Source organism: Myotis myotis, unplaced genomic scaffold, assembly GCF_014108235.1.
Source record: "Myotis myotis isolate mMyoMyo1 unplaced genomic scaffold, mMyoMyo1.p scaffold_m19_p_4, whole genome shotgun sequence".
In the NCBI taxonomy this organism is placed as follows: domain Eukaryota; kingdom Metazoa; phylum Chordata; class Mammalia; order Chiroptera; family Vespertilionidae; genus Myotis; species Myotis myotis.
Genome location: NW_023416346.1, coordinates 43597763 through 43613314, shown reverse-complemented (window position 1 = coordinate 43613314; position 15552 = coordinate 43597763).

Here is a 15552-nt window from a genome sequence, read left to right as displayed (position 1 = left end):
ACACACCCTAGACATGCTGCATGGCAACCACTGTGGGTGGGGCCCAGAGATCTGTGTTTTAACAAATCTCCAGGTGATTCTGATATACACTCAAATTTAAGAAACACTGCTCTATAGACCAGTGGTTCTCAACCTTGGCTGCACATTAGAATCACCTGGGGATCTTTTTAAAATCCTAATTTCTGGGTCTCATCCTCCGGAAATTCTGTTTCTTTGTTACTAATGTTGTGGCCCCAATCCATAACAAAGAAACAGAATTTCTGGAGGATGAGCCCCAGAAATCAGGATTTTAAAAAGATTCCCAGGTGATTCTAATGTGCAGCCAAGCTTGATAACCACTGCTATAGACTCTCTTGAGTTTTAAAACCTAGCTGTAAACTAGGTCATCCTACCAGAGTGATAGCTTAGAAGGGATTGATTTAATTATTTCTCTTGATTAAAATCCAATAATGGAACAAAATTAGAAATGTAGTTTCTCAAAAATAACATTAGCCTGTTTTAGGAAGAGTTTCTATTCAATGTAGTGGCTATTTGTCCCATAAAATCTTACAAAATAATCTGACACTACTCACCCCTCAAACAAATTCCTAGAGGCTCATGTATTAACTTCCTCTGCATTTAAATGTGTTGAATAACTTAATGCGTTTTCTAATTTATTTAACCAAATAAAGATAATTTTCTTCACCATGCCCTGGCCCACGTCTTAAATCAGAGAACAAGAAATTCACTGTGGTTTCTGATGTCAAATTTCAACTACATGTCTTAGCTTTCAAGGACCAGCAGCCCCATTTTCCCACATTATATTCCTGTCTTCAACTCAAAGTTCTTCATTAAAACCATGAATTAAGTTGGTCTGGCAACTAACCAGCAGAGTCATTATCAGTCTCATCTCTGCATCCTTGCTATTCTGCTTTCTCTTTTGGAAATTCCTGGGTTTTTTTCTAGAACTCTTCCTATTGAAACTTTATCCATCTTTCAAGGCCCTTCTTAAACCCTTCTGCCCCCCACTTTCAGGCAAATAATATCATGTAGTCAAAAAGTATATACCCTGGCTTTAGAATGAGAGAGACTTGAGTCTCCATTCTAAATATAATATTTACCAACTTTGTGGCCACTGGAAAGTTAGTTAAATTTGATGAGCCTCAGTCTGTTCTTACATAAAATGGGGATAAATGAGAACATGCTTTACAAGGTTGTTGTGTGGTTTCAATAGGAAAGTATCCCTGGCTCATTAACAGAATTACCAAAAATTCTCAGCCCACATCAATCCCTCACTTCTATGGACTACTAGAGCAGTTGGAGGCTGAATCATATAATTTGCCCCATAATATAACAGTCTCATATTGTGCAACATGGAGGCCATGAAGCCTAAGGTATGTACAAACTACTCTTATAATAACTTTCTTCCTCTAAGAAAATACATGGGGAGGCCATGATTGGATTTGAAAATGGAAATGAGGAGCCTGAGAGAGTGAAACAGTCTGATACAAAAACTAGGCTTTTGGTCAAGATGGCAGAGTAAGTAAATGTGGTATTTGCATCCTCCCACAACCACATCAGAATTACAACTAGCCCTAACTGGTTTGGCTCAGTAGATAGAGCGTTGGCCTGCAGACTGAAGGGTCCCAGGTTCGATTCCGGTCAAGGGCATGTACCTTGGTTGCGGGCACATGCCCTCTTCTGGGAACCTCCAAGACCAAAAAAAAAAAAAAAAAAAAAGAGGCAGCCATCTTCAGATCACTTTGTAGCTCATTCTGCGTGAAACCAGACAGAACACAGACATTGGTTGACCTTGACCTGCATCTCTTAAGATACCTCAGAGCCAGTGTACCCAGTGGACAGCTTCAGATCACATAAAAGCATCACCCAATCACTTCCACAAGTGACATACTCAAGGGGCAGATTCAGTGGTCACCAGAGGTCCACTGAGGCAAGTCCTGCTCTGTGGGGACTATCCCTGCACAACAGAACCTCCATGGTAGTAGCAACTTATCCTCACAGCCAATTGGCCTCAGGATAAATCATTCCCATTGACAAACCAACAGGAATCAAAGCTCAACTACGCCATGAGGATGCACAGAGACCACACAGGGTCACACCTAGAGCGTCCAACTCAGGTGACCTGGAAGGGTGCACAACTGGGCCCTACAGGACACCTACTACATAATGACATTTTACCAAGACTATGAGATATAAAAGCTCCATCTAATACACAGAAACAATTACAAGGAGGTAGCTAAAATGAGGAGACAAAGAAACATGTCTCACATAAAAGAACAGAACAAAACTCCAGAGAAAGAACTAAACAAAATGAAGACAAGCAATCAACCAGATGCAGAGTTGAAAACACTGGTAATAAGTATGTTCAATGAACTCAGGGGAAGAGTAGATGAACTTAGTGAGAACTTCAACAGAGAGATAGAAAACATAAAAAAACAACCAGTCAGAAATGAAGAATACAATAACTGAAATGAAGAATACATTATAAGGAATCAATAGTAAAGTAATGAAGCAGAGAATAAAATCAGTAATTTGAAAGATAAGTAACAACCCAATCAGAACAGCAAAAAGAAAATAGAGTCAAAAAATTGAGGATAGTTTAAGGAGCATTTGGGACAATTTCAGGCATACTAACATTCACATCATTCATGTCAGAAGTAGAAGAAATAGAGCAAGGAATTGAAAATCTATTTAAAAAAATAATGATAGAAAACTTTCCTAACCTTGTGAAAAAAATAGACATACAAGTTTAGAAAGCACAGAGAGTCCTAAACAAGATCAACCCAAAAAGGCCCACTTCAAGAAACATGATAATTAAAATGCCAAAGGTTAAAGACAGAGAATCTTAAAAGCAGCAAGAGAAAAGCGTTTAGTTACCTACAAGGGAGCTCCCATAAGGCTGTGAGATGATTTCTCAATGGAAACATTGCATTCCAGGAGGGATTGGCTCAAAATATTCAAATTGATAAAAGCAAGAACCTACAACCAAGACTACTCTACCCAGCAAAGCTATCATTTGGAATCAAAGGACAGATAAAGAGCTTACCAGACAAGAAAAAGCTAAAGGAGATCATCACCACCAAACCAGAAGTATAAGGAATTTTAGAAGTTCTTTTTTAAGAAAAAGAATAAAATATGTAAATAAAATGGCAATAAAAACATATCTATCAACAATTGCTTTAAATGCTAATGAATTAAGTGCTCTAATCAAAAGCCATATTGTGGCTGAATGAATAACAAAACAAAACCCTGATCTATGCTGTCTACAAAAGACTCACTTCAGATGAAAAGACACACAAGACTTAAAGTAAAGGGGTGTAAGAAGATATTTCATAAAAATGGAAATAAACAACAAAAAATCTGGAGTAGCAATACTTATACCAGACAAAATAGACTTTAAAAGAAAGCCTATGATAAGAGATATTTATCTAGGTATTTATCTGAAGAAACCCAAGACACAAAGTCAAAGATTATATATATATATTCTTCACAGCTTGGCCTCTTCTGGGCACCTCCAAGACCAAAAAAAAAAAAAAAAAAAAAAAAAAGAAAGAAAGAAAAAAAAAAAAAGAGGCAGCCATCTTCAGATCACTTTGTAGCTCATTCTGTGTGAAACCAGACAGAACACAGACATTGGTTGACCTTAACCTGCATCTCTTAAGATACCTCAGAGCCAGTGTACCCAGTGGACAGCTTCAGATCACATAAAAGTATCACCCAATCACTTCCACAAGTGACATACTCAAGGGGCAGATTCAGTGAATATATATATATATATATATATATATATATATATATATATATATATATATTATTCATATGTTCATTGCAGCATCTATACATGTATAAAAGGCTAATAGGCAAAGTGTCCCCTCGGGAGTGTCCCCTTGGGAGTTCAACCAGGAGACTGGGAGTTCGATCATTTGCTATGACGTGTGCTGACCACCAGGGGGGGCAACACGGAACATGGGAGGTGACCAGTGGTGGTGGCAGGGTGCTGAGGGAGCTAAGGAAGGAGGAGGCGGGGAACCGTGCGGTGGCATCGCATGGGCAGAAAGGGAAGGAGGCAGGGAGGTTGGAGGCAGGGAGGCGGGAAAGAAGGGAACCTGATCAGCCCTGATCGCAGGCCAGGCCTAGGGACCCTACCCATGCACAAATTTCATGCACTGGGCCTCTAGTTATTTATAACAGCCAAGATATAGAAGCAACCTAAGTGTCTATCAATCAATGAATGGATAAAGAAGTGGTGAGTACATATAATGGAATATGACTCAGCCATAAAAGTAATGAAATCTTGCCATCTGCTCCAACATGGAGGGGCCTACTGGGTATTATACTGAGTAAAATAAGTCAGGGAGAGAAAGACAAATGCCATGTGATTTTATTTATATGTGGAATCTAAAAAAAACAAAATAAACAAGCAGAACAGAAACAGATTTATAGATATAGAGAACATTTTGACAGTTGTCAGATTAAAAGGATTGGGGGCAATAGGTGAAAAAGGTGAAGGGACTAAGAAGTACAAATTGGTAGTTACAGAATAGTCATAAGATGTAAATTATAGCATAGGGAATATAGTCAATAATATTGTAATAACTACATATGGTGTCAGATGGGTACTAGATTTATTGAGGTGATCACTTAGTAAGTTATATAATATCTAACCACTGGGTTATAAACCTGAAACTAATATAGGATTGTATACCAACTACACTTGAAGAATAAAAAATTATTTTTAAAAATACTTAGAAACTAAGTTCCTTAATAATTAGAATTTTAGACACCATATGGGATGGATGTGTTAGCATCAGATGAGATAATTTTTTTTAATATATTTTATTGATTTTTTACAGAGAGGAAGGGAGAGAGATAGAGAGTCAGAAACATCGATGAGAGAGAAACATCGACCAGCTGCCTCCTGCACATCTCCCACTGGAGATGTGCCCGCAACCCAGGTACATGGCCTTGACCGGAATCGAACCCGGGACCCTTCAGTCCGCAGGCCGATGCTCTATCCACTGAGCCAAATCGGTTTCGGTGAGATAATTTATTATTATAATAAATTAGAGGCCCGGCGCATGAAATTTCTGCATGGGTGAGGTCCCTAGGCCTGGCCAACGATCAGGGCCGATCAGGGCCAGGCCAATCAGTGCCAGGCTGGAGAGGAGGTGATTGTTGCCAGGTGGGGCAAGGAAGGAAGACACTGGACGCCATTGCCATCCTGGGTGTTCTGCCACCATGTGGTTCCCCGCCTCCTCCTTCCCTTGCAGCCACGCTGCAACTGCAGTGGGTGGGCGGTGGGCCAATCAGGGCCTGACTACTGGAAGGAGAGACAGGGCATGGGAGGTTGGTTGCTGGACCCAAGGAGGGAGCCAGCATTTGCCCCCCCTCCCCCCAGGGAAAGGGGCTGCATCTGCCGCCACCCACCCTTAGTTTCCTGTCCCAGCCCAGGGACCAAAGGCCATGATGGGGTCAGGAGAGGAGGCAATAATTGCTGGGCTGGGCACGGAAGAAACAGACACTGGATGCCGATGCCACCATTGTCGGCGCCCCATCACCACACAGTACTCGGCCGCCCACCCTCCTCCTTTCCTTGCTGCCACGCTGCCACCATGGTGGGTGGGCAGTGGGCCGATTGTGATCTGCCAGCCTGGGGAAGGGATGGGGCATGGGAGGACACCGGCCCTAAGGAGGGAGCCAGGCCTTGGTCTCCCTGAGAAAGGGACTGGATCCGCCACCACCCACCCAGGTTCCCCGTCGCAACTCGGCAGCTGGGGGGAGGTACTACGGGAGGTTGGCCAGACAGGGGTTGGCTGTGGGAGCACACTGACCACCAGGGGGAAGCTCCTGTGTTGAGCAGGTGCCTACTGGTGGTCAGTGCACATCATAGCAACAGGTCGTTACGGTCATTCTGGTCATTCTGGTCGCTCCAGTTGCTTAGGCTTTTTATATATAAACTAGAGGCCCAGTGCACAAAAATTTGTGCACTTGGGGGGGAGGGGCGTCCCTCAGCCTGGCCTGTGCCCTCTCGCAGTCTGGGACCCCTCAGGAGATAACAACCTGCTGGCTTAGGCCTGCTCCCGGGTGGCAGAGGGCAGGCCCAATCCCTAGGTGCAGCCCCTGGTCGGGCTCAGAGCAGGACCAATTGGGGAGTTGGGGCACCTTCCCCTGTCATACACAGAGCAGGGCGATCGGGAGGTTGTGATTCCACTCTCAGTCACGCTCAGGGTAGGGCCGATTGGGGGTTTGGGGCACCATCCCCTGTCACACTCAAGGCAGGGTCGATGGGGAGGTTGCAGCGCCACCCCCTGTCATGCACAGAGCAGGGCCAATCAGGGGGTTGGGGCATTTCCCCCTGTCACTCACAGAGCAGGGCCCACCAGGGGGGTTGGGGCTCTGTACCCTGTCATGCACAGAGCAGGGCCAATCAGGGGGTTGGGGCGCAGCCCCCTGTCACGCACAGAGCAGGGCCCATCAGGGGGTTGGGGTGCCGCCACTCTCACACTCAGGGCAGGGCCTATGGGGAGGTTATGGCTCTACCCCGTCACACACAGAGCAGGGCCCGTTGGGGGGGGGGTTGGGGCACCGCACCCTGTCACACACAGAGCCGCAGGGCGATCAGCGGGTTTGGGCGCTGCCCCCTGTCACACTGATCCCGATGCTGGGAGGCATATTACCCTTTTACTATATAGGGTAGAGGCCTGGTGCATGGGTGGGTGCCGGCTGGTTTGCCCTGAAGGGTGTCCTGGATCAGGGTGGGGGTCCCCACTGGGGTGCCTGGCCAGCCTGGGTGAGGGGATGATGGCTGTTTGCAGCTGGTCACACATCCTTCAGGGTGGGGGTCCCCACTGGGGTGCCTGGCCAGCCTGGGTGAGGGGATGATGGCTGTTTGCAGCTGGTCACACATCCTTCAGGGTGGGGGTCCCCACTGGGGTGCCTGGCTAGTCTGGCTGAGGGGCTGAGGGCCTTTTTCAGGCTGACGGGTGACTGAAGCTCCCAACCACTCCTTTTTTTCTTTTTTTTTTTTTTTATTCTGGGCCAGCTTTAGCTCTGAGGCCTTGGCTGCTGAAAACAGGTTTCTGGCCTTTGTTTACCGTCTGTATTTGATACAATGTTGCAGTCCGGCTGGCTGAAGCCCGGCTGAGTAAAGCAGGTTTCTGGGAGTTTTTTAGCTTCTATATTTGCAACATAGTTGCTTAGAGTTGCAGCTGAGAGGCCGGCAAGTCAGGTGGGGAAGGTTGGAGTCCTCTGTCACTGAAGCAAGCAAGCCTCCCTATTTGCATCAGCTGCCTGGCTGCCGGCCACCATCTTGGCTGGGAGTTAATTTGCATATCTCCCTGATTAGCCAATGGGAAGGGTAGCAGTCGTATGCCAATTACCATCTTTCTCTTTTATTAGATAGGATAGATTATCAGAATGTGTCAACAATTTTATTTTAATATAAAGAGAATTTAAAATTACCTCTAATCACAAGTATTTCACTCACTTTATTCTAATGTATATTTTTATGGAAAAGAGTGGCATTTTGGTTTGTTCTTAATCCTATTTATAAGCATGATTGCTGATTGTCAACATTTAAAAACTATTGACATCCAGAGCTTGATATGATGGACCTCCATGAAAAGAAGTGCTTAAAACAAAAGGTCGGGTTGAGATGGCATAGCTCTCTCTGCTATTTGCACACTACCCTTCCTTTACTGACTTAGATGACATAGATTTAAGAAGACATGACCATTAGCAAGCTGCTGCGAGCTGGTTCTTCCTGAAGGTCCCTTCAAAGAAGACTTGGGTTGTATATTATTCTATGGATGAAAAGTTGACATGACATTCTTGTGGTTGTGCCAATTTTCTTTAGGGCTGTTACTCTGAGCAGGTTTTTTCTCTGACCAAGTCAGAGATGGAATGATGCTCCATTTAGGATAAGTCTAACTCATTAAGTGAGAGGTAAGTAAGGCCCTCTGGAGAACTGATGAAGATTTCAGCAGCAACTGGTAGAATGGTGGAACAGTGCAGACTTCTGCGTATTTGACAAATGTGACCTCAAGCTGAGACCAGCAATGTATACTTCCAAAGAGGTGGTAGAATGACTGAGAGGACAAATTATTTCTAACTACTTGGGTGGTATTGCTCCCTTAACGTGGTTTAACTTCCCCACCTCCATCCATCAGATTTTGCCTCTGGCTTTGGGACCTGGTACATGTAGGATGCAAAACATGATGCCTCTTTGTGATTCTTGAAACTGGAAATATGGGGGAATAACTAATAATAAGGCATAAGAACAGTATCAGCTACCAGTTGAAAATGCTGGTTTTATTGAATTATCATCCAACACTATCAAGTCTTCCTATCTAAGTACCTCCTAGACATATCTCCTCTTTGGTACTCTTACCATTATTAAAATTGCCCTAGTTTGAGCCTTCTGATTTCTCACCTGAACTTTTGCAACTACCTCCTAAATGTTTATCTTCCTAGCTCCAGTCTCACTAGTATAGACAAAATTAAATCTCCCTTGAAGATGTTTAAGCCATCACACCTATTACATGGTGTCTTTATTTTTATTTTCAGGTTTTCTTAACAAAAATATTCAAGTGAGTTTAGTAATAGAAAGGCTATTTTAAAATCTGCAAAGTATTGTACAACATTATATTGCTGTTTTGAAAGGCTGCAGGTTAAGTAGTGTTGAGAGGGTAATGTTTAAGTCACCATTTAATACATAAATAAGTGGCATTTAGTAATTATTTTTATTTCCAATACATCCATTAGATATATATAGGAGCTTCCAAGCACCCTTTATCTAAGACACAATCACAGCTAACATATAATTAGTTGCCAAGATCAGATCTTTACTTTTCATGATGTCAAGATTCCATGTCAAGTCCCTTAAATTTAACCATTCAAGATTAAGAAATCCACAAAATACAGTCTAGGGATGCAACATTTAGATATTTATAGGATCCCTCCTCTATGTCAATTCTGCTTCTTCATTTGTATATGCTTATAGTTGTAAATAACATATAAATTCCCAGCAAATATATAATCTTATAAGAGGGAAGATCACAATTTTGTCAAAAGTGTGGGAAAGATCTGATTTCCAAGAAGGAAGAAGCTGGGGATGATAATATTTACTTCTCTATTCCAAACTGCTCTGTGTCTTTCTAATTATTTCCTGTTTCTACTATAGAATTATATTCTAACATTCCATTCAGGCTTATTATTACTATATACTAGCATTTTATAGTACCAGTTTACAAATCACTTTTACATACGTCATCTCATTTTATACTCCAAGTTAACAGAACCAGTTTGCTTACCCATGGTGAAGGTCAAAATATATCTAGCAAAAGCACTTAGAGCAGTGGTCAAGGCCTTGTTCTACTACTTACTGTGTAATGTTGAATATAAAGCAAACTCTAGATACCTGAGTTTCCTTATCTATAAAATGAGGGAGCTAGATCAAATCATTAAATTGTTTATAGTGCTTAAACTTTATGATTTAATGGATAAAAACATATAAGGTTCTACAGTTTAAACATGCCACCATACCTAAAGTGAATGCGTTTATTATATTTTTCAAAAATAAAAGTCAAGCCCCTATACAAATTATTGAAGCAATTCACATAGGAGAGCATGAGTAGTCATACCATAGCAGCAACACTATAATATCTAGTTATTTTGGCTTTATACTTGGAAAAACTTTGAAGGTAAATAATAAACTATTCATTATACTTCTTGAAAGTTGAGATTATTACAAAGTTTACTCTTAGCTTGAGTTGAAACCTGCTGCTACACATCTTTCCTCTTACTCTTTTATAAAATTATAAGACAAATTCTTCTTTATATGACTGCCCTTTGAAGAGTGGAACACAGCTCAGAATCTCTCAATTCCCCTTCTCTTCTCTAGACTGAATATTCCCAGTTTGAAAGAATCTTTACCCTCCTCTGCACACACAGGAATTTGGTCATCACTCTTTTAAAATGAGCCCACAGTGAACTGAACACAAACTCTTCTAGACATGCAGCAATTGTTTTGTTAGTGACTTTTGAGTCTTGAATTTTTAAAAGACTGATGAAGGCTATACACATATTTCAGAAAAGGATGTTCATGTATACATATATTTATTTTGCAAATGATAAATTGTTTCACAAACCCCTGATGCTCATCTGGGACCACATGTTTAGAACCCCTACCCAAGTTGTATCTAGAGCACAGTAGGACCACTGTTTCTGATTATTTTTACACTATATTCTACTAAAATAAAGAGTGTCATGTTCATCCTCTTAAAGGGAACAAAGGATATAAATAACTTGGAGATGGAAGTACTAATTTAATTGCTACACATGTTTTTAGGTTATTTTTAACAAGTGGGAATTCAACTATAAAATCATCTAACCTACCTATCTATATAACTAAATTTAGTTAAGAGATATGTTAGCAAACATTGTGACTACTCTCCAAGTGCCAATTCATATAATGCACTTACTAGTGCCAGATAATATCTCAGATTATACATGTTAAAAAGCATGATAATGATTCATTCTTAGCATGAAAGCTGCCAAGCAGAAAATATACAGTCATGCAATCCAACACAATTCCACCCATCAAATAGATGTTTTCTGGTGTCCTAATTCCCATTCAATAGAGCACATTAACCCTATTGAACAACATAGTTAAATTAGATATAATCACACAGGCTGAATAGCTATCTGTTTAATGCCATGTTTTTTCGTAGGTACAATAATAATTTTGCTATGGCTATTCATCAGGCACAGAGAAAATGTTGATTCAGATACCTCATTCTTAGTTATCAATTACTGCTCTACTAGAACCTTTGTCGAAAAAAATTTAGATGATCAAGAATTGGGAGGAAATTTTTCTTTTTTTAAATTTTGTTTTATTGCTTAAAGTATTACAAAGAGTATTACATATGTCTCCTTTTTTTTCCGCCTTGACATTCCCCCGGCCTCTCCTACCCCCCAGTGTCTTATGTCCATTGGTTATGCTTGTATGCATGCATACAAGTCCTTTGGTTGATCTCTTACCGCGCCCCCTCAACCTTTCCCGGCCTTTCCGCTGTAGTTTGACAGTCTGTTCGATGCTGCTCTGCCTCTGTATCTATTTTTGGTCATCAGTTTATAATGGTCTTTATTATCCATAAATGAGTGAGATCATGTGGTATTTTTCTCATGTTTTACCTTGCCCTCTTGCACCTCTATCATCACATGAGAAAAGCATCTATATTATTAAAGGCCTGTGGCCATAATGCCATAACAACGAAACGGAGTCTGGGGTCCCACTCCCTCAGCAGTGCGACGGGGCCTGGGATCCCGTGCGCAGTGGGTCTAGGGCAGTGATGGCAAACCTATGACACGCGTGTCAGAGGTGACACGCGAACTCATTTTTTTGGTTGATTTTTCTTTGTTAAATGGCATTTAAATATATAAAATAAACATGAATAATATAAATCTTTGTTTTACTATGGTTGCAAATATCAAAAAAATTTTATATGTGACATGGCACCAGAGTTAAGTTAGGGTTTTTCAAAATGCTGACACACCGAGCTCAAAAGGTTCGCCATCACTGGTCTAGGGTTTCATGCAATTTCACTCAGTGGGCCTCTAGTTTCAGAATAATGGGCTAGTTCAAGACACACAGAGAAGATTCAGACTCAATCTGCAGCTAAGAGCCACCCAGCTGAGCCCAGCCTAGATCACCTGACCTGCACCCAACACTTACACATGTGAGCAAAATTAGTGTTACATGCCATTGATAGTCTTTTGTTAGATATATAGCAATAGCTGACTTTATATTGACCTTTAGAAAGGTAAAACATACTGAAACCTTTGATTTTACAGCATTCCCTTTTTTCCTGTGACATGTATGCATCACACACACACTTGAAAAAGTGCCAGGCACTGTATTAGACATAGAGCACAACTTGGTGAACAAGCAATGCTCATGGTTGCTTATCGTCTATTGGTTTGAGCTTTATACTTCTCACCTCTCTTGACCTAACTGAAGGATGGTGGGGTATCACAAAATCAGGGCTAGGAATTATTTCATTTCATTTATTTATAAGCAACAGATGGGACCCATCACATCTAAAAGCAATTCATAATTATATTCCCATAGCAATGCTTCATTTCCTTGAATGAAATGCTTCACATTGACATGCTTTCCAGATAACTGAAGTTTGCATCTCAAGCTCAGAAATTTAAACTATACTGGCAGGTGATGATATTATCTACTTCTCTATCATCTCAAAGGACATAGAACATAATTTAGCCTTTCCTCAATAACTGAGGACCATCATTATGAACTACAGTTATTGTGCTCTGCTGTAATACAGCTCTCTGTCTCTCCATATTTCTTTCACCTTCTTATTGAAAGGCTTTCAACTGTCTATTCTGCTGTCACGCAATTTGCCTCTAATAGTCCTCTTTCTCCTATTTGCATTCCCATAACTCCTGCATCTCAACCAAATAACCAGCCTATTAAGTACGTATTAAAAAGAAGCAAAACAAATTAAAAAAAAAGAAGCCTGAGTGTGGCACTCTGACCTCATGTTAAGTGCAGATTTTTATGCATAGGCCTCTTAATAACAATTCCTGGTGTGGCTCAGTGGTTGAGCACAGACCTATGAACCAAGAGGTCCTGGTTTGATTCCCAGTCAGGGCATATGCCTAGATTGCAGGCTCAATCCTCAGTGTGGGGCATGCAGGAGGCAGCCAATCAATGATTTTCTGTCATCATTGGTCTTTCTATTTCTCTCTCCCTCTCCCTGTCTCTCAAAAATCAATAAAAATATATTTTTAAAAAATAACAATTCCTTCAAAATTCTTTCTTACTACTTTGGGGTTCAAAGATCAATATTCCAAAAAAAAAAAAAAAGAGACCACTGAATAAAACTAGGACTTTTAAGGGGAGTTTAATGTACCTTACATTTGATTGTGATTTAGAGATTTTTAAAGTTATTTAGAGATTTTAAAAGTGTTCTTTGTACATAATCTTACTTAATAATCACAAAACTGTTCAAATAGCCAGACAAAAGGGTCTCAAACCTAAATGGATTTCCACTTCAGTGTGAAAGCAGAGAACTTTCTGTTCTCTTCAAACATTTCAGCAAGATTATAGAAAGTCAACAGTTGGAGGCCCAAAAACCTCAAGCATCCTGCAGCTATTAGCAGTTTCTCTCAAAAATAAGCACTGGAAATGAAATATGACTATAGGTATTCCAATGTACCAGCTTATAAACAAATTATAAGGCAAAATACCACCTGGGATTGGAAAGCAAGGCTGAGTGAATACTCTGCCCACATTGAGTTTTGGAATTTCTGGATCAGTTGTACAGACTTCTTTTTAACTAAACAAATCAGAACAAAATAGCATATATTTATTTTGCATTCGCTTAAAGCTATATTTGTGTTAATTATTTTAGTGTTTTCAAGTTGTATTAGAAATGGTTAGAAAATCAGATACTGCAACGAACTTCCAATTTAAGTCCAATTTGAGAAAGTAGAAGGGTTTTGCTGGTTTTCCCTAGGACAGGTTTGATTTGCATGGGCCCATTAGAAGTGGATTTTTTCCCAATCAATACACTTCATCTTTGTGAGTTTTGCATCTCCATCTTAATTTTTATTTTCCAGAGTCAAATCACCAGCTGTTCAGAAAGCTGAATTAATGTGAAAGATTTATATGTTCATTTTCTTGGCATCACCAATGGTTACAGTGCTTAGGATTACTTCATTTCTGAGTGTGCAACAGAAACTGTTACCTCTGATGTTCCCATTAGTTTTTCCAGTCACCTCTATCACAGCAACTGGGACATAAGAAGCACTCAATAAATGTTTGATGAACCATTACATTTGTAAACGAATAAGATTTGTAAATTATTTGCCTTGTTTCTTTCAGTTACAGCTTTTTGAGAATCATAAAATAGAAGTAGATTTAATAAATCACTAGCCTAACATTTACCAAGCTATTTGTACTAATAACAACTTCCACTATTAATTGCCTTCTGTGCACAAAATGTCCAACAATGGCATGGAGAGAAGAAAGCAGATGCAGGAAGAAAAAGCAAGTGGGGAAAGCAGCAATCACCCTGAAGTAGAACTAATTGTTCCAAACACATTGCCTTTGGCTTTGGTTCACATAACTGTTTCTGTGATCTCTCCACTGTACACTGTATGTCAGCACCCCTGACAGACGGAATGCATTAAAAACCAAGTTCTTTTTGCTTCTCTCCACATACAGTCTATGCACATAGGCAGTAAATAGATTCCAATGCCCTCACAAAAGCATGTTCCAGCTGTGGGCTCAATTTGCCACACATGGGGTTGTGTAGAAACAGCTCTGAGAAAAGGTCTCAGTAATGGAGGTTTGGGGGAAGTCTCAGCTCTGATCTCATCATTATCTCTGACAGCATAGACAAATTTATGACATGAAAATATGTAGTTTGGAATGCTGGTTGATATTCTGCTCTTGAATATATAGCTCTCTGAGCAATCTAATTGCAACAGGTACACATTTGTATAACTTGTACATATTTAAATTCGGCAATCCTAGAGTTCTCTAACAGCTGTCTAAACATCATTCACCCTAAATTCAATTCTTTTGTAGAATCTCAAAACTATCAATTTTCTATTTGTTGTAATTATTATTTAAAGAGAGCACATTTTTTTCCTATCATTTCCTACTATTGGGAAAAAAAAGTATAGCAAGGGAAAAATTTAAAACTTGGTCCCCAATTTTTCCTACTCTTTTCCCAAACTCACCTTTATCAAAGTAACCTGTTGGCAGTTGAATATCTTTCTAGTCATTTTTCATGAACATACTAACACTCACACACACACAGGTATATGTGCACATATTTACACACATACTTTATACAATCATTCATATCCAATTTTCTGACTTTCTATAACTCTTGCCATTCCTGGTTTTGTAATCCCATTTTCCATTCGATTTCTTGCAATAGTTTAAAGATAAATCTCCATGCAGGTGTAAACCGTAGTGATCAATACAGAAATCAGTTATCATCCCTGTTGTGGATCAAGTGAGTGTGATGTATATGTATGTGTATGTGTGTATGTGTGTGTGCATATGTGTTTTACCTAGCAGACCCAGACAAGACAAAGGTGCAAGCACTAGTTAAATTCACCTAGGTGTTTCTTGTTTATAAAGCATGAGGGGAAATATCATTTAATTTAAAAAATAAAGGTTCATCAACACAGAAATGAATCAAAATATCAACACTATTGTAATCAATTAAATCAGGATCACTTATTTATTGAAAAAATATGTGATTGCCTACCCTGTGCAAGGCATAGTGCTAAGAATTACTGATATAAGGATAAGACATTTTCTAATTACCAGGGCTAATCACAAAATCTATGATTAAGTGCAGTTTTCACTTAGTCGCCAGTCCCTTTTTACTAATAGAAAGGTAGTATTTTCTAGCCATAAGTGTCTAAAGCAGGGGTGGGCAAACTTTTTGACTCGAGGGCCAAAATGGGTTCTTAAACTGGACCGGAGGGCCGGAACAAAAGCATGGA